Below are 18933 nucleotides of genomic sequence, written 5' to 3' on the forward strand. Positions count from 1 at the left end.
GCTTTGTAATTTTGAATCCGATACAGAAGACAAAGGAACTCATGGATCGGAAGAAATTTACCGTCGAAGAGAACTTTTTAATAAAATTAACCCTCATTTAAGTCGCATGTTGAGGAAAATAACAAACCTCCTACAGTTAGCCTAACGGGAAGGGGACTCTATCCTATGATCCGCCTACCATTGAGGATATTTAACGTCAACACTGTGGTTGGTGCTCGATAAAATAAATTAAAGAATGAACAGGAAAATTTTTTGTCTTCGAACTACCAATCAATAATAAGTAGTTTCGCATACAAAACTCTTTTTACTTGTAATTTTTCAGAAATAAAAGCGAGAGAAACCAAGAAAAAAATTAACTCATATTTCATTCATATTACTTAGACCCCTGGTGGTAAGAAAAAGAAGCAAGACCAAGAAGAATTTGGCAGAGTCAAATGAAGAAGATTTTAAAGGAGCTAAATTTAAAGGATAGGAAGAATCCAGATGGAAAAGACCGGGGAGGGGGGCATGGAAAAATGGGCTGGGTGCCTTTGTGCGCTAAACAGCTTGTAAATAAATATAATCGAATCAAACACATACTAAATTTAAAATATCAATCTTCATAAAATTCTATATGGTTAAATAACGAATTACGGATTGAACATAAAATAGGCTTACTTTAGAATAATTTTATAAGTCACACCTATCTGATACAATATTAGATTTGATTGCATTACTAAAAAAAATATTAGCAAAATGGTACGCAAAACTGCTTATTGATTGACTGTTTGAAAAAAACGAGCTTACTTCCTAATTTTAAATAATTCTTTGAATAATAATGTGTATGTGAGAGTTGTGGTGGCTTAGGAAAGAGAGCATTCGCCTCCCAATGAGGTGAGCAAAGTTCGAATCCCAGCGATGGCTGTTTAATACGAGTTCTGTTCCCGGTTTGCACTGACCTCAGAGCCAAAGTAAAATATTTTCTCAGTCATAGACGGATCATGTATTAGAATTCCTTTGCCTAACCGGAGAGGGTTTCGTGATTTTCTTCTCCGTGTAACGCAAATACGGATTAATTCCATCAAAAATTCCTCCACGAAGGCTAGTTTGTCCCAATGCTTGATCCAGGAATTTCCTTGTCGTCTCGATTGGGTTCAAAATTTGAAGACTACGAAGTTGAACATTAATACTAGTAAAACTCAGAATTGGGTCGACTGTTCAATACCGGCTAAATAATAAAATTAAGTTATTTATGTGAACAACATTAAATTTAAAGTTATATAGTTACGAGATATCATCGAAGCAATTCTATGAAGCAAGATTCGATGATCTAAGGTTAACCAAGTAAATACACGGCAGACTTTTAACCCTAAAAATATTGTTCTACTGGGTCATATTATTAATAGCGACAACGGCTTAAAATAGAAAAATTAAAATTAAAATAATAATCAATTATTGATTGCAATATGAATTTTATCGCGTTTTTGAGTGGCCATCCCCGTTATTAAACTTTATTTCACGTTCAAAAGTTTTATTTCTTGAAAATATTTTTAGAAAGAAAATTCTATTTTTCTAAATTTTCCTTAAGTGCTAAGTCATGAATTGTTTATGTGATGCATTAAAACAATAGTGCTCAATACTCGGTGCGGCCATGTTAGGGTTAACCAAGAAGATTCGAAAAACAAAAAGCCAGCAATATCACGTCTCACCGTAAACTTGGAGAGAAAACAAAAGAAAGTTATAGTTCGTAGCGAGTTTAAAGCTGACTAAGTAAAATGCCAAACACGTTCCTCTAAGTAACAATTCTTGGCTCTTCTTTTTAAAAATATTTACAAAAGAACCTTATGAAAACAAAATCAGCTACTATTTTTCGAAGGAATACTTGTAATTCAATAATTGCAATTTCTGGAATAATATATTTAATGAAGGAATCAACAATTCCACTGAATAGACACTGGTTTATGAATGGACTGGTTATTAAAATCTAAGGTGATTTCGTTCCGTTATTTTAAAGCTTCGGTTACGGAAGAGCACTGAAAGGATAAAACTCATACATTTGTGTGGAAAAAATAGCTTTAATTATATTAAAGTTAGAATGATTGATTGTTAGATATGCTTTGCTGATTTAAAAATACGAAATCACTTATGACTAGAATTACAAAACTCAAACGTCCAAAAGCACTTTCAACCCCTTGGGGACGGGTGATTCATAAAAGCATTCGTACAAAATCAGAATCAGGATGTAAATAAATAAAAAACGATAGCTTAAATGTAGGCGTTGCTAATTTGACAGACTTACTTTGCTTTTACTTTAATTATTGTTAGTTTAATCATATAGGGTAAACCAACCAGTGAAGGAACACTACCCAGTGAAGGAACATTTCATATATATTGATTAAAAATAAGAATTTGAAAGTTCTTTTTTAGATTGATTGGTAACAATAGCTTACTGCCAAACAATAGGAAGTCATCTAGCAATATTTTGGATTACCTGGTCAAATAGACTTCTCTGGAAAAATTTTTGAATCTGTTATTATCTCTGCAACACCTTGTTTCATTGAAAAAATTATAAGGTGAGTGTTTGTATTTATATGTTTGAAGTGGAATTAATTGCATGTAGTAGTCTTATTTTTCTCACTGTGAAAAAGAAAATTCAAAATATAGTTATTGAAGTTACGTTTTATTTTTTTAAAGCACCATAGCATAATCAAGTACTGAGATAAGGGGGTGTTCCTTCACTGGATCACCAAACGATGAAAAACCAGTGAAGGAACAAGTGTTTCTTTACTGGGTTCATTTCCCAGTTAATGAAAATAAAAGAAATTTTTTAATTTTCTTGTACGTTTAGTCATATTATACATCAAAATTCCGTTTAAAAGACAAAAAACAACTTCTAACCAGTGAAGAAACAGGCATGTTCCTTCACTGGGAATAACAGTAATGTTTGAATTATGATTTTACATGACAGTAATTTTGCTATATAGATATGACATGATAAGTAATTCTGCTATATAGAGGACAACCAAAATTTTGTTAAAAATTGTATGAATAATTCCCGAAATAATTTCAGTTCAAAATGTTAATTTAATAGCTAAATTTATGAAGAAATTATAATTTATATTTATTAATGGGGTGTGTAGTTTCATCAAATGTTAGGCAACTTAATAAACTATGTTTACAAATCGAAAACTAATTAAATATAATCATAAAAATTTGAATAGAACAATTTTTCGCTGGCTTTTGCACCAAGAACTCCTAATATGCTATCATTATAGGATAGTAACGTGATTATATAATTTATAAAAACGACTTTATAATGTTAGAATTTAGAAGCAAGCTCCTCAACAAAAAACAGAGTTAAACAGAAACGATGCTCAATTTCTTCAGAAGCTTGAGAGGAAAATCCCTCAAGATATGGTGCAAATTTTTAACGCAGCATTGACTGAAGAGTCTAATAACGAAAATATCCAAGAGCCTGTACTTTTTTCAATATGGAAGAAGTACGTATTAAAAGAAGACCACTTGGTTAACTCAAACTTAGGAACTGAAGCTAGTATTGATAATGAATGCATCTTAAATATCGAATTTTAAATGAGTCCTCAAGCTGATCCTCTCTTAGTTGAAAAAAGAAATGATTCTAGAAGTAAAATCAGTACTTCTAAAGATCCTCTAGATATAAGTCAACAAGAGATGAATTTGCCTCAAACTTCAAGACACCTTTCCCCCGTCTATTTTCGAGAAAGGCATTCTAGAAATATTGTTGAAAAATCAGAAGAAGTTTGGAAGAACCATTTACATTGGCCAAATATTGATGATAAAAAGAAAGGTCAAATAAGAAGAAAAACGAATAAATTACTTTTTGCACTAATTTCAGAGAAATGGCAAAAATTTCAAGAGGCTGAAAAGATCTAAAAAAAGTTTAAACAGGAGAACATGGAAAAGAAAAAGAAAGAAAAAATACTTAAAAAAGAAAAAAAGCTTCAAGAAATAAGAGGAAAAAGTGTAAACAAAAAGGTGATAAAATAATAATGATAATAAACAGCATCGGATGACATAATGATTTAGATTTGACTGTCAAATTATAAGAAAGAATGATTTTTTTTATTTATTTTGTATTTAACATCACTTTAATTTCTAGTTCATGATTACAGAAAAAAGTTAGCATTTTACAAGTACTTGTATGTTATAATTTCACAAATGGTCTTGTTTTTATATATTTGTATGCCTAAAAAATTCATAAAGAGCATTAAAAAATAACCAAAATTAAGTGTTCCTTTACTGGGCAATTTTGTGTTCCTTCACTGGGTAGAGCTGTTCCTTCACTGGGTCTTCTTACTACTTGTTATTTGAACCTCGAAAACTTTAAAACAATATTATGTAAGTTCTCTACAATTTTTTTGCATAGTTTGCAATTAGTAACAAATACGTTGACACTGTCATTTAACTGAAATTACGAATTTTGAAATTAATATGATTTTTTAAAAGGCAAGCGAAGCTTAAGTGTTCCTTCACTGGTTAGTTTACCCTATATAATCAATGTTAGTTCAAAGTATAACTAAATAATTTTATTTTGAAGTAAAACTATGGTGGATTAAAGAAATCAAACAATTATAATCCCGCCCACAAATAAACTGCTAAAGAACTACTTTGGTTACCAGTTTCATCTTTTTACCCTGATTGATACGGTTTTATGCTGGCACGTATTTGTGACAGACGGAGCGAAAGGGTTAATCTGGTTCAAGTTAAAAAACTCACTGCATAAAAAAATTTTGTTATGAAGAGGTTAGAATATATTTTGTAATTAAAACAAATGTTACCGCAATGTTTTTAGTCATAGGAACCATTTTATAATTATGATTTTAAATTAAGAATAATATTCATCAAGAATTGATTATAATGAGTCGTTTCAATAGAATAGAATTCTACTTTTATGTATTATCTCTGGAATGAGTATAATGAATTGTTCCAGACTCAACCACGTGTGAGAAAACGAAAAATTGTCTAACTAAAAGACTTAATACTTTACTAAACATGTGTTTGAATAATTGATTTTTCATGGTGGCAAAATTAACTTTCCTTAAACATTTACGTATTAAAACAAAAATGTTTCTACCACTTAGAAGATTTGTTCTCAACAACCGCGCACGTTTAGCTAAGCATTAATCAAACTAATATTACTTAATTTTCATTAGGTTTACAGCCTTATCACTAGACTTATGACATGAACTTCTTGAAATCAGCTCGTTCTCTTAGCATTGTTTATTGTTCATTTACTTCGACGTAAGTTGACAACTTTCTTTGCTTCTGAAACAAACTTTCTTTAACATGCTTGCTAACCCGAAAGTACTTGCCTTCCGCTATATTAACACGTCGAATGAACCGCTAATTTTACATGGCTTGCACGTCTGACCAAACGGTAAATAACTGCATACTAAATTTGCAAATTTGACAGATTTTGCTAAATTTTTAAAAAGTTTAGCATGACGTATCTGAAAAAAGTGGTGAATTATATAAGCCTTTGCATTGTTTAGAAATAATGGTGGATAAAAATCTACTAAATTGAGTTTATTAAACCAAGAATCACGATTAATCAACTACCACTTGAAAATATTTATTCCCTGTCTGGAGCAAGTTGGCATCTCTTTGCATATAAATAAAACTATTTTTGTGTGTTCTATATTGCATTAATTTCTTCAAACCATTTTAGTTACGATAATAATATGAAAATATTAAAAATTTACTCGAATTATGTGTTTCTAATAATCTTGGCTTCACCGGTCACCGATGACCCCCATGGCATTAAACATGTTAAAAGTAGTTAGCAATTTAAATAAGCTTATTTTGCTGAATTCTACTAACTCTTCATAACTTCGCAACATGGTTATCAAGTCTTATAAAAATCATTGTAAATTTAATTTAAATTTTGAATCTTTCGAACAAAAATAAGCAAATCCTCTTCCATGCTTAAATAAGACACTCCTCGCCCTTATAATTATTGATATTGGCTTTTACGATATTTTAATTGATATTGACTTTAAGAGGTTTCAGGAACAGCGAATTTCGATTGAAAATTGTAGCAAGTGTGACCTCACTGAAGGCCTGGTTTCTTAGGACAGGTCGGCGTTACAAAACGTCATCTTGAAGCGAGCGCTAACTCCTGATTGGTCAATTTGTGAATTAGACAGCATCCGTCATCGAACGTTCAGCTTGAACGACGACTAATGTCCGAATCAACTGCAGTTGGATTACAACGTAATAGTTAATGACAGAAGCAATGGCGGACAACATCCAACAGAGCATTTAAATCAGCCAAGATTTTGATTTTAACATTAAACATAGCTTCCTCTTCTTCTTAATTTAGCTTAGCTATAATGGGTTTTTTTCTTGGACAAAGTCATTATCTGTACTCTAAAGCACTGGTCGACAATAACAAAATCAATGCAAATTCAAAATAAATATTTGTTTACGTTATTAACGCATGTGCAATGCGAGATAATGTTTGCGTTGAACCGATTGCTCACGCTGAGCCAGCAAAACAGTATTTTGTTGGCGTCAGCAGTACGTCAACTTCCCGCTGACGCCCAGAGAAGGCGCTTGTCTGAAGAAACCAGGCCTTGAGAAATCTAGCCCCTAACAAGTTAACTCTTACAATAAAATGAAATATAAATGTGACTTTTAGAGAGCACGGGGAATTGCATTGGCATGTTAAAGCATGTCAAAACTTCAGTTTAAAGTTCATGTACCCAACCACTATTGGTTTTTATACGGTATCATAGTGTTTCGGAGCACTCATTAGTATTCAAACAAGTGGCATTCTCATTTCCTTCTGATCCTAAACATAGAGATCCTAAATGTCACCAACCAATGTTAGTCACAGTTAATTGTTGACGAAGTTCTCATTATGTTTTACTAAGTTGAAACCATTCCACCCAAATGAATGTAACATGCTTCTAACGTTAATACCTTACAAAGAATAGAAGGTTTATTTCGAAATTGCTAATTGGAAAAAGAGCTTAACGATCCTTCCGTTAAAAAAATTTCGTCGCTCAGAATAAATCGCGTTCTTTTAACGAAACATATGAACGGGAAGAGATAGTTAAACAAAGGCTTACGGAAATGGAATGGGTAATTAAGGTTAGAAGCGAAACGAAATTCCATGCGCAGTTATCTCACTAGGAAGAACTTTATCAAAAGAAAATAAAGGTCTCAAAAATACATTTAATGAGAAATAAAATATTTTAATGAATTTTTATTACTTAAAAAAATTTATTTTTTCAACCTTTAATTTTTTTTTATAAAAGTGGAATTATTTATTCAGAAAAATGTCATGTTGAATTTTATAATATAATTTAAAGAGCTGGGGAAATATGAGACACTATATCAAATGGAATTCGAATTCATTCAAGCCTGAATTAAAAAAGTTTTTCATTGACATTTCCTTAGCATTATTTTTTCCTTACATTGACATAGCTAATGTAGTAAGCAAAACAAATTATTCATGTATGTAATTGTCTTTATATAAACAAATTTTATAATTGGGAGCAAAACAAAATTTTTAATACGTTTAAGAAGTTCTCGAGATGTCACGAAATACGCAACAAAAAAAATAACATTAAAGGGTTCCAACTTTGAACTGCTCTCCTGATATTGGAACCATATTTCCCTGCAGTTACCCCCGACATTTTGGAGATTAGAAATCTAAATCCGTCAACAAAAAGGTATGTTTATTCATATAAAGTACAATTTCGTAACTTAAAATATCGTCTGGACTATCGTAATTAATTCGCACAGGACATCAGTAATACCAGATCGTGAAGATCCGATTAGTGGATCAAAAGTTGCTCAGAGTGGACCATTTATTATTTTTTTTCACACACTCTGCTGGGGTTGAACAAAAATATGGCAACACTTTTGTGCTAACTCTATGTAAATCTTTTAGCAGCAAATGTTCTTAAAGGTTTTGCGTGGTAAAATTTGAAAGATCATGCTTTTAGCGTTTAGAAATTGTGTCTATTTTACCCGTGAAAAATTCGGATCGACTAAGGCTACGAAGTTAATAACTTCTTTCTATTTGAAATCATTCCATAATCGTTTATTTATAACTATAGGGTATTGAAAAAGGAAAGAAGCATTTACCTTCTTCAGCTAGTTTTGTTCGATGCAAATTTTACATGGGTGAAAAGAATCCTATTTCTAAACGATTTAAACATGATTTTTCAAACTGAGCCAACAATTTTGCCAAGTAAAATCTTCCAAAACATTTGCTGCTAAAAGAAAAATTGCTTGCATAGTATTAGTACAAAAGTATTTCCAAATTTCAGCCCAACCCCTATATGTAGAATGAATAGTATAAAGAAATAATTTCATAATTCTTTTTCATATTACATAGTTAACATTAGATTATATTTTCACAACCACACAGATTAAATTTCATCCAAAATTAGAAAATAATCGACTTTTTTTTTAGTGTTCTATAACGACTATTTATGTATTTGAAAAAGAAGTAGAAAAAATATGCACATAAGAAAGTCGCAAATTAAAATTTAAGAGACACAAAAACAAACACACTATCAAAAACTGGCGAATCCTTAGTGAGAAAGTCAAGAAGAAACACTTCAAAACCAGTTTGATTGCACGAAACAACTTTGAGGTATTTCTAAGTATCGCCATTCAATCCTTCCCTATTTCCACCGACTCTCTCACCCCCCCTCCTCTCTAGCGATTCATCAAATAATAATTTGCAATTTCTAGAGCATAAATTTTTGACTTCCTTTTTGGTAAATATTTAAGAAACTGTACTAAGAGCAGTCGTTACAGAGCACCATCTGCAGAATTTAAATAGAATGTAATTACATAAAGAAGTATAAGATAAACCATAGTCGATTTTTATCTTCAATTGTATATTATAGTTTAAGACATGAACCAAAAAAAATTTTTTTATTGAAACAAACTCAATTCAAATAAGCCTGAATTATGAATTTATTTTAAGTAAATGTATAGAATTTACACTGGATTATCTACGCATGGAATTTCTACTCAAATGATGCTTTTTTTCCATTTCGAAATGTTTTTTGAACTTTATTTTATGGATTAGTAATATCGTTAATTAATAAGATCATATTATTTATTCCCCTAGAGTATATGAAAAGGTACGAGTTTATAACAGTACCTTATATATTTAACGTATTACAGGAGATTTTGGGTCTTGGGACATTAAATTTTTCATTCAATCACACCAATATTAATCAAAATCAGTTTATTCTTTTATAATAATAACAGATGCAGGACTTGTAAAAAAGATACCCTGATACAAGAAGTTAATTGCAATGCTTATTAAAGTTATTTAAAAAAATATACCAAAAATAGGTTAAACCTTAATTTTTGAAATAAAATTCTACACAAATAAAAATTCTTTGAGTGATTCTTTCATTCTATTTCTTTTCTCTTGTTTTAGAATTCTCTGACAAATTCTTTCCAACATGTTTTATCTCCAAGAGAAAACATTTTAATAGATTAAAACATACATGTGAATGTAAAACATTTTGACTTGTGCTACAAATTACTTTAAATTTCTCACTTTTGAATATATGTGCTAAGTTCGATAAAAGTAAAAATAGTATTTGAGCTTGAGTTTGTGTTAACATGCATGACTTAAAATATAACCACAGAATCAAATTGATTTTACGAAATAGTGTACTTTACGAACTTTGTAAATGAAGTTCTTTCAATCCCTTATCTCGAATAGCTTAAAAAGTACTTTTTCTAACTCAAGTTTGAAACCTTGAGTTGACTTAATGTTGAACTCGTTTGATTTCTTTCATTTGTGCAAAACAATCATTTATGAGAGCTTGAAAACTGAGGAATGTGGCTCGTATACATTTACATACCTGGTAACTTAAGCTCTTACCGAAAGTGAGATTACCGAAACACAACCTGTATACTTACCGATCTTACAAGAAAGACAATTTAACTACGCAAATAGTTTTAAGTTTTTATTCATTAGGCCTTATAAGGCTTCCGCCATATTCCATTCAGGCTAATTATATTTTTGTTGGAGACTTAATACTACGTATTCCCTTTAAAAAGAAGTGGAAGCCATGGTGGTCAAACTAAACCACAGTAGTGGTTATTAAAGGACAGCTGAAACAAAAAAACAAGAAGCAACGAACATTAATTTATTACTGGTATAAAGTGGTCAATTTTAAGCATTGATGCAATTCAAATATTTTTTTTTTTTCATTTTGAAAGTCTCATTTAATCGAATCGAGAAAAGGAAAAAACTAAGCGCGCGTGAAAAAAATTCAACATAGGAATTCGGATAAAAGAGGTACATATAATCGAGATTTACTACATTTTTTATAATCTTAAATTTTTTTTAACCAATTTATGGTCACATGATTAAATGTACTGATGCAATAGCCCAACTGAGGTATTGTAACATTTTAGGTTTTTTTATATATTATAAATCCATTGATGCGATAAAAGAAAGCTTGCTGTAGTCTTCAAAAAGATTATCTTAAACGGCTTAAGAGTTTTTTGAGGATTAAATAAAACTTCGGAATAAGTGGATTTCATTCTTATTGAATGTTATTGTGGGAAAAACTTTCTTTTTCTGAAAAGTATTGACTAAACTTGTTAGATTCCGGCAGTTAGAAAATTTCTTACTGATGATTAATATATACTTTTTACCGAAATAAAATAATAAAATTTACAGATAAATAAAGCTGATAAATTTAATAGCTTAACTATTAATAATATATATTTTTTGACAAAACAAAATTTACTAAAGCAGAGGGACACACTATGACGTCTAAAAATATTAGTAAGTTATGCCATATTCATCTAATGATTAAATAACGTATTTTTGAATTATTTTGAATCATAATATATTTTAAACAAAATATGATAAATTTCTATTACATATTTATCGAGAAAAACACTAAATGGAGATGAAAGAAAAATCCTATATACAGTAAGTAAAATCCTATATACAGTAAGTAAAATCCTATGTACAGTAAGTATATACAGTAAGTAAGTAAAATATGTAACACATTAAAACTGATAGTTAATGTGGAGTAAAATTTTGTGTCAACACTATGCGAATTGCCTAAACTTTAAAAGCTTGACTTGAGCATAATCGGAAATTTGCAAATGACGTCATCGTAGGTAAATTGTGGCATTTGTCAATTCAGAAACCAATCAGATTCGACACACTCGAGACGTCGCTTACAGGTATCCAATTAAATTTGGTATCAATTACATGGTTAGGCGTAATTACTTCACTTCTTCTCGAGATGCAACAATCCAATTATAAAAAGAATTAATAAGTACTCCACGAGTTATCAGTTGCGAACATCTCCATTAATTTTTAAGCACCCCATTCGTAACTTTTTAAATCAGCCGTATGTAAATTACTCAAAATTTAAAAATTCATATCAACATAATTCTTGTAAAAATAATAAATAATCCGTAGGTTATCAAAAGAGTGCAACACCTTTAAATAATTTTTACTCTTTCTGATTATCAAAAATTAAAACCTGTTCTAATTCGTTGAAAATTTTATATTTCAGTCAATATTCTAAAAAAAATTTACAAAAGATATTGAAGGCACATTTAGGAAGAAACATCCCAATATAAATATACAGAAAGAACATTTAAATCAGCGAGTTCATATCATTACCGGCTGAATTAAAATGATTTATAGCAACTATCTGAAATACCATCTATTTTCCCAAAATTTAAAGTGTAGCTACCAAACAATGAAAAAAATTATACTTACATGTTATTATTATCTCAAAAGCGAAAAATACGTTATATACCTCAAAATCCATTAAACTAGTTTCTCAACGTTTGCATTCATTACACTTCACCCCAACTGTAACGGAAATAAAGTGATAAAAATTAATGACATATATTAAAAGTGGCATACTCATTCCAGCATTCCTTTTACTAAGCCTAACGTGGCGGAGATTATGCTCGATTAGTTTTTAACAGAAGCGGAAATAAATAACTAATGTTTAGCTTTAAAAAAAAGGAACAAAAAGTGGCAAGTAAGCAAATGTTATTTACGCATTACTTGCTCTGGTTTAATGAATGAATAAAGAGTTTTAGAGGAAAAATATTGTTCAGGGAAGTTTCATTTTTGAAACTATCATAAATTTTCATTTTTAACCATGTTATTTGTTTCATAACTACCCTTGAATGTTTTTAAAACATCATTAAAAATTCAATTATGATTATTTCTTCTTCTGTTTATTTGTATAGTTTTCAGCACAGATATTAGGAAAATTTATTGAAGAACTGATTTACAATAAGGAATGAGAGTTACGAGGGGTTCTAATTTGTTAAAGATGGAGTAATTAATTTAATTATTTTATTACATTAGTTAAGGTTATTTCGCCGCTTTGTAATAACCACTCGAATCAATATCCTAACTTTTATCGAAGACTACAACCAAAATATTTTATTTTTTAAGGTACGAAGTAACTTTTGCATCGAAATGATATCGAAGAATTAATTTTTCATCATTTATTTTTTCATCGTATAACTTTAAAACATATTAATAAAAATTTATAGTGATTCCAAATTTTTTTTAAAAAAAATTTTGATACTAGTAAGAATATGAAACATGCAGTATCGAAATGGAAATATGAATTTTTTTTTAAGAAATTAACAGTTTCTGCAAATTTTGTATTTTACTTAAATATCTGTTTTTAATTTATATCAAAGTAACTTTTTTCCTTAAAGAATTTGATTTTAACAGGTTTTTTTTCGTTGATTATCTTTTTTTTACCTCAGAACATCAAAAAATACTTCGCTTGTTTTTTTTTTTGTGTATTTTAACAAATAGGACTCATAGAGTGGTTTTGAGAAGCATCGTTAAATTAAATTATAAAATTCCATTACATTTTTAAATAATATTAGCGATTTTTAAGTTCATAGTTAATTACAATATAAAACTATGCTGAAAAGATGTTAAAAATGTTTAGAAAATATTCTGACCATCATTAGTCACTTATAAAAAGACTTTTTTCGATATATTTAAGAGAATTACAAAAGGTGGAAATTTTAACAGTGGCTGGTCTTGAATAAAATCAAGAAATAATCGCTTTCTTTTCAAAATACATACTTAATTTTCAATTCGGATCTATCAAATTAAAAGAAAATTCAAATTATGACGAGAGTGAGCAGATTTTTTATGAAACTTTCAAAATTACGCCAAAACTATGTAAAATGTAATTTTCTTATATTTATCAATGTCTTCCATTTCTCTATGTAATGTTTATTCATTGTATAGTGGAGTATCCTTTGAACTTAATCTTATGAAAGATAATTTTAGAAAACGATTTCGAGACAAAAGATATCAGCTCAGATATTGACCTCGTAGTTTAACTGGAGTACAAATTACGTGGCGCGGTTTAAGTTACAGCTCTAACAAATGCATTAGGGTAGTTATGCTGCAACTAGGTATAATCATAGTATTTTTAAGATAAGATCATTTCTATTTAACACAAAATTTATAAAAACGCTAAACAAGATATCTTCTAACAAATACAACTAAAATGGACTAGAAGTATATTATGGAGAAGTATAGTATATGTAAATAAAAAGGATTGAAAATTTAACAAAATATTGCTATCAATGTCCTAAAAAGTAAGGAAATAATAGCAACTTCTAGAGATAATTTTTTTCTTTCTTCAAAATGAATATTCAAAATTGTTTCAATTTCTGAAAATATAGCAAGTTCAGATTACAAAATTTGCTTTACGCTTTCTGAATCAGATTTACTTAGTTTAAAAGCAAATTGCGAAATACTTTTTTACTCAAAACCACATAAGAAGTGCCTCATTACTTCGTAAAATAGAAATAAAGAAAAAGCCAACCTTGAGAATTACCCCTGATGAGCTGATTTTTTCCAACGGAATTACTATTCAAAATACAGTGCCTCGCGAAATTCCCTTGCGAACTATTGCTTTCTAAATAAGAACCTAAAACAGAAGAAAAAACTTTTCCATCTGCAGTAAAAAGCAAAAGACAGTAATATTTGGTTGGTTAAGAACGAAATGACGTTGCGCAAATACTTATCGAACGATTGGTGACATCCGGTTGCCACAGTTATATTCATAAAATGGACGAAAATAAAGTAAATTCTTCCCATTAGGGAATGGAGTGAATATTTGGACTTATGTTTCGTTTTCTATTTACTTGTTGACTGACTTACTTTCTAGGAAACTGAGTCTTTTATCTAAATATAAAAGAATAATGGATAGTCTGGGAAAATGAACAGATTTGCTACATTTGTTTTAGGAATTGGATGACGAAAATTAGGTTGAAATATTATCTGTTCGAAATGTATTTTTTGTTATACTTAAGTCTTGCCAATTTTCTAAATAAATGCTTTTCCAGTTTCAAAAAAACATTTAAATGTATAATAATGTAATCAAAAGAGAATTATCTTTATTCCGTAATGGAAATGAACTAGGATTCATTAATAGGCTTACATACTAACAAAGAAAAAACCCTTTCAGCAGGATTCGAGGGAATTATTTTTGAGCAGGATCTTCAAGTCACCTTTTCGTGGAAAAAATTGCTGACATCTTTAAACATGAAAATCTTCTTCGTGTTAACTTTTAATAATTATTGATCTGATGTACGCAAAATAGCATAAAAGTTCCAACAGAGTTCCAAATTTAAAAAATAAATCTAACAACGCAGATAAGTGTGGAAAGATATTTCATTCCGTTTGGCGATGAAAGTGCGAAAGCGATTAATATGGGCAAGCCAATGAACAAAATGTTTCGTTATAATAAAGAAAATTTAACGCTGACCAATAAGCTGGCCTTATAGCTCTAATATAAGATTGAAATCAATGGACTTAATCTTTTTGAACTAGTATATTCATGACATCATGCGACCCAGAAAACAATCACAAATCACGTGGTTTAATGAAATTAATAAAGTAGTTGGTGTTAATTGGAAAGCAGATAGAAATTTTCGAAATTTTGAATTGATAGTGATTGAAAATGATGGAGTTAAGATAATCTCGAAAGATAACATTTGAGCTCAAATATTATCAATCAAATGGATTGACGTTACTTTCGGTACTATAACATGCACCATCATCCGTGCCAAGGCGCAGATTATGCTACTTCAAATAGTACCGAACGAATTGTATACCTATGTCAATGATAACATTTCCTTTCACAGTTTTATTTATTAACCTTATTTACGGAATTATCACTTGCAGAAGAATAAATTAAAAGTTATTGTCTTTTCTTGGATAGTATGACCCTATTCACATAGATCCTAAACTACAGTTTGATATTCAATTATTTAATCTCGTTTGTAGAAGGAATACAACGAATTAAAATGCTAATATCATATTGAAAATAAATGAAATATGAACTGCAATTGAAACAATTTTGTTTAAATTGAATTTATAATAATTTGCAATATCGGAATATTTTGCATTATAATCTTTATAACAATTTTTATCCGTACCGTACCTTTCTGTTGATTTGGCGCTTTTGAAATTTAATGATATTATATTTTTCTCATAAAATCTCTAATTAGATGAGTTTTTTTTTTCATCTTCAATTAAGGAACTGTTCTTTTCAAGGCAATACAAAAAAATTTATCAACCCAATTTTAATACCGAATGTGACAAGCTTCAATTTTGTGCAGAACACAAACACACCATTTCAAAATGTTCTAATTTAATATGAGTTTTAGGTTGTAGGTATTACTTTTCTTCTTATTCCTGAATTGTGGAAATAAAAACATGGCCAAATTCGACAAAAATGTTACAGCCCTGGCAAAAATATCCATTTAATATAGCCAAAAACATGTTATCATGTTTAGATAATAGCATTTTTTCGTTATTATAAAATGTGAAAACAAGTGGTAAGAAGTTAAATAAAAATTTTACTGATATATTTAAAAAAATTATAATTCAAAATTTAGGTTCTTGTTTGGATATTCTATATATTACGGGTTGAATAAAAATATGGATTCTCTTCGATACTAACTCTATGTAAACAATCTTTCTTTTAGCAGAAAATGTTTTGGGAGATTTTACATGGTAAAGCTTTAAGCACAATTTTGCAATTTTAAAGAACATGCTCTTAGCTTATGGAAATGGTATAATTTTACCCAATTCAAATTTTGCAGCCACCAAAATGAACGAAGGAAGTTCAAAGCTTTGTTCCTTTTTCAGCATCACTATAATGAAAGAGGCATTCAGTTGCAATCCTATAAAATAATTTTAAAATTGCTAGAATTGACACTAGAAAAAGTTATTAACTTCCTCTTCTCACTTCAGGCGATCCGAATTTCTCAACGATAAAAACGACACTCTTTCAATAAGATAACAACACGTTCTTTCAACACGTGCCCACACATTTGCCATGTAAAATCTTCCAAAAAATTTTCATTAAAAAAGATTGTTTACATAGGGTTAGAATAGAGTAGTTGTGCATTTTTTTATCCAACTCCTGTATGTTTCAAATTTTTAAAAATTTATTTTGCCACGTAGCTATTTAGAATTAATGATTTAAAGAACGATAAATATCTATTTCGACCACACGTTACAGCTATATGAATTGCTACCTTTTTTTAACATGAATTTAAGCTTGTAATTATAAATAAGGAATTTCAGATGCTCTTTATTTAATTTATTACTATTAGGAAGGGTCTTCAAGATAAAAAAAAATACAGGTTCATAATTATATTAAGTCAAAGAAATCAATTCAGATAGCACTAATAAGGAAAAAAATTCGAAGACGAAGAGAAGATATTAAAAAAATAATTTTTTGAAGAATTCAGATTTTAACAGCATTATTAAAATAATAAAATAAAATAAGCAAAAAAATAAAAATTATATCTCATTATATCCAAAAAATAAGGTAAAAAACACAAATACTGTAACAAAAATGAAATATGAAAATTAATGTTACTGCCATAATGTCAAAAAAATTCCCTTGCTTAAAAAATTTTGAATAACTAATACCTCATTAGTACTAAAATGAAAATTAGAAATTTAATAACCTTTAATGCCCTTTAACTGTGTTATTCAAAGAATACTTTCGAACGTTTTTCATTTGTAAATTCTTTACTTTGTGAAAATCCTCTTTTTTTTTAATCAAGAAAATTTTCTTAAATATTTCGTTTCAATCATCAAGATTTTAGCAGCGAATTTATTTTAGAAGTAAAAGATATTTTTTTGTCATTATACTTTCTCAGAAATTTTTATTATATCATCAATTCAAAATTAACAAGTTATTTTTTCTGTATTTCACGACTAAATATATTTTTTGGAAAACATCAAGAATAAGGGTGCGTTCAAACTTATTAAAATACATTTTGTTTTAATAAATTTTCACTTATTAATTAACTTAGTCTTATTTTTTTTCTTCTAAAAATTACCTACATAGGGCCAAGTATCAATTTATAGAGAAAATCCCCTTCATGGTACCATAAGTAATTCATTATTAGCAAGACTGCCAACTACAACACTTTCAGCAAAAAATTTCATAGATTTGTAAACAATTTAACAAAAGCTTCCAGAATTTCTGCCAAAATTTTAAAAACCTCGCCAAAAAAAAAAAAAAAAACTGGAACACAGAGGAGTTTTATGCGAAATTCTGAATTCCTTACAAGTTCCAATGTGAAAAATAATTTTATGTCAAATTTTCAAACCAAAAAATTGTACATTAAATCATAAACTTCGCTACCACTCAGAGAAATTTTTCCAAAAAGCCCATAAAGTTTGTAGCCTTGTATTAGTGTCTTTATGCCGAAACAAGATAGTTTCAGTCTATTATGATTTATTAAAGATATATATACGGGGTTATTCATAATTCCCTCCGGGATTTCGAAGCGTTATAGTAAAAATGCGAAGACGAATATAGCAAAAAAGAGCATACGAAATTATTCCAAAAGTATTCAAGTTTTAATTTAAGCAGTTGCCGGTAGATGGCAGTAGCATGTACCACTGAAGCCAGTTTGTAGTAAAGAAAAATGGCGTTTACAGGCGGAGGGAATTATGAATAACCCTGTAGATATATAATGACGTGCAATGTAGACAACTTCACAAAGTAAATGCAACCGGTAAGTGAAAAATTAATATAAAGAGATAATTGTCGAGAAATATACCACTTAGCCTTACACTTAAAAGCATAACTAATCGGTCTTACACATCAACAATTAATTATCGGACTTAAATTATTATTTTGTTTCTCTGAATGCTTAAGAGATAGAAAACAAAATAATATTCATTGAATGTAAATATTATTAAACTATTTATACTACTGCCTTCATAAATAAACTTTTTACTCGACAACATTTTTGGTAACGTGTTTATTTCAATCAACAACAAACTATATCGGCAAGGACTGAAGCGTCCTCTATATATTTTCTATAGAAAAACTCCCCTCACCACGAAATCTAAGGCCGTCTGCTACTATGGAAACAAGAAATAGCTTCTCTATCCCCAGATTTCCTTTCTCTTGCGGAGATGAGTCAAAACCTATCTTCAATAATGACCCAGCACTCCTATTTGAAATAGTTAAACCTCATAACCACAGTCACCACCACCACTCCAGACGAATGGCTAGGGGAGTTCTTTACGCAGACAAACTATACCAAGGGTTCACTTAGACCTTCGAAGAAGTGACTTATTGTTCAAGGATACACCACTTCGTGCTCAGGTACTCTGTTGACAATTGTGAAAGTCAATTCGTTTGCACTCATATTCATAAGATAGTTTTATTTTTTCCAAAATAAAAAGTTATGACATATTTGCTTCGTTGTCAGCATTTATTTTAGAAATACATGACATTCATACCCACCTTAATAGATTAATAAAATAAATATCTACATTTATCAGCCTCGTTTATTTTTTTTATTTTTTTTTTTATTTTCTCTTCTGTGAAAAAATAGTATTTTAATCTTGCT

At 29.4% G+C, this 18933-nt stretch overlaps 1 protein-coding gene across 4 annotated transcripts in view; it reads right to left on the reverse strand.

Moving 5' to 3' along the window:
* LOC107439128 (sodium/potassium/calcium exchanger Nckx30C) overlaps positions 1 to 18933 on the reverse strand; it is a 247483-nt gene that overhangs the window by 189192 nt on the left and 39358 nt on the right. For 2 of the 4 annotated variants that reach the window (XM_043039974.3, XM_071181362.2), the window contains exon 1: positions 11759 to 11856. The exons of the other annotated variants lie outside the window; for them this stretch is intronic. The gene's annotated coding sequence lies outside the window, so the exon portion shown is untranslated. Of the gene's footprint in view, positions 1 to 11758; positions 11857 to 18933 lie in introns of those variants that run through there. 4 annotated transcript variants of the gene reach the window in all.

The sequence above is a fragment of the Parasteatoda tepidariorum genome, chromosome 8 (assembly GCF_982258835.1).
Source record: "Parasteatoda tepidariorum strain Cologne lab strain chromosome 8, Ptep-v5.0, whole genome shotgun sequence".
Taxonomy (NCBI): domain Eukaryota; kingdom Metazoa; phylum Arthropoda; class Arachnida; order Araneae; family Theridiidae; genus Parasteatoda; species Parasteatoda tepidariorum.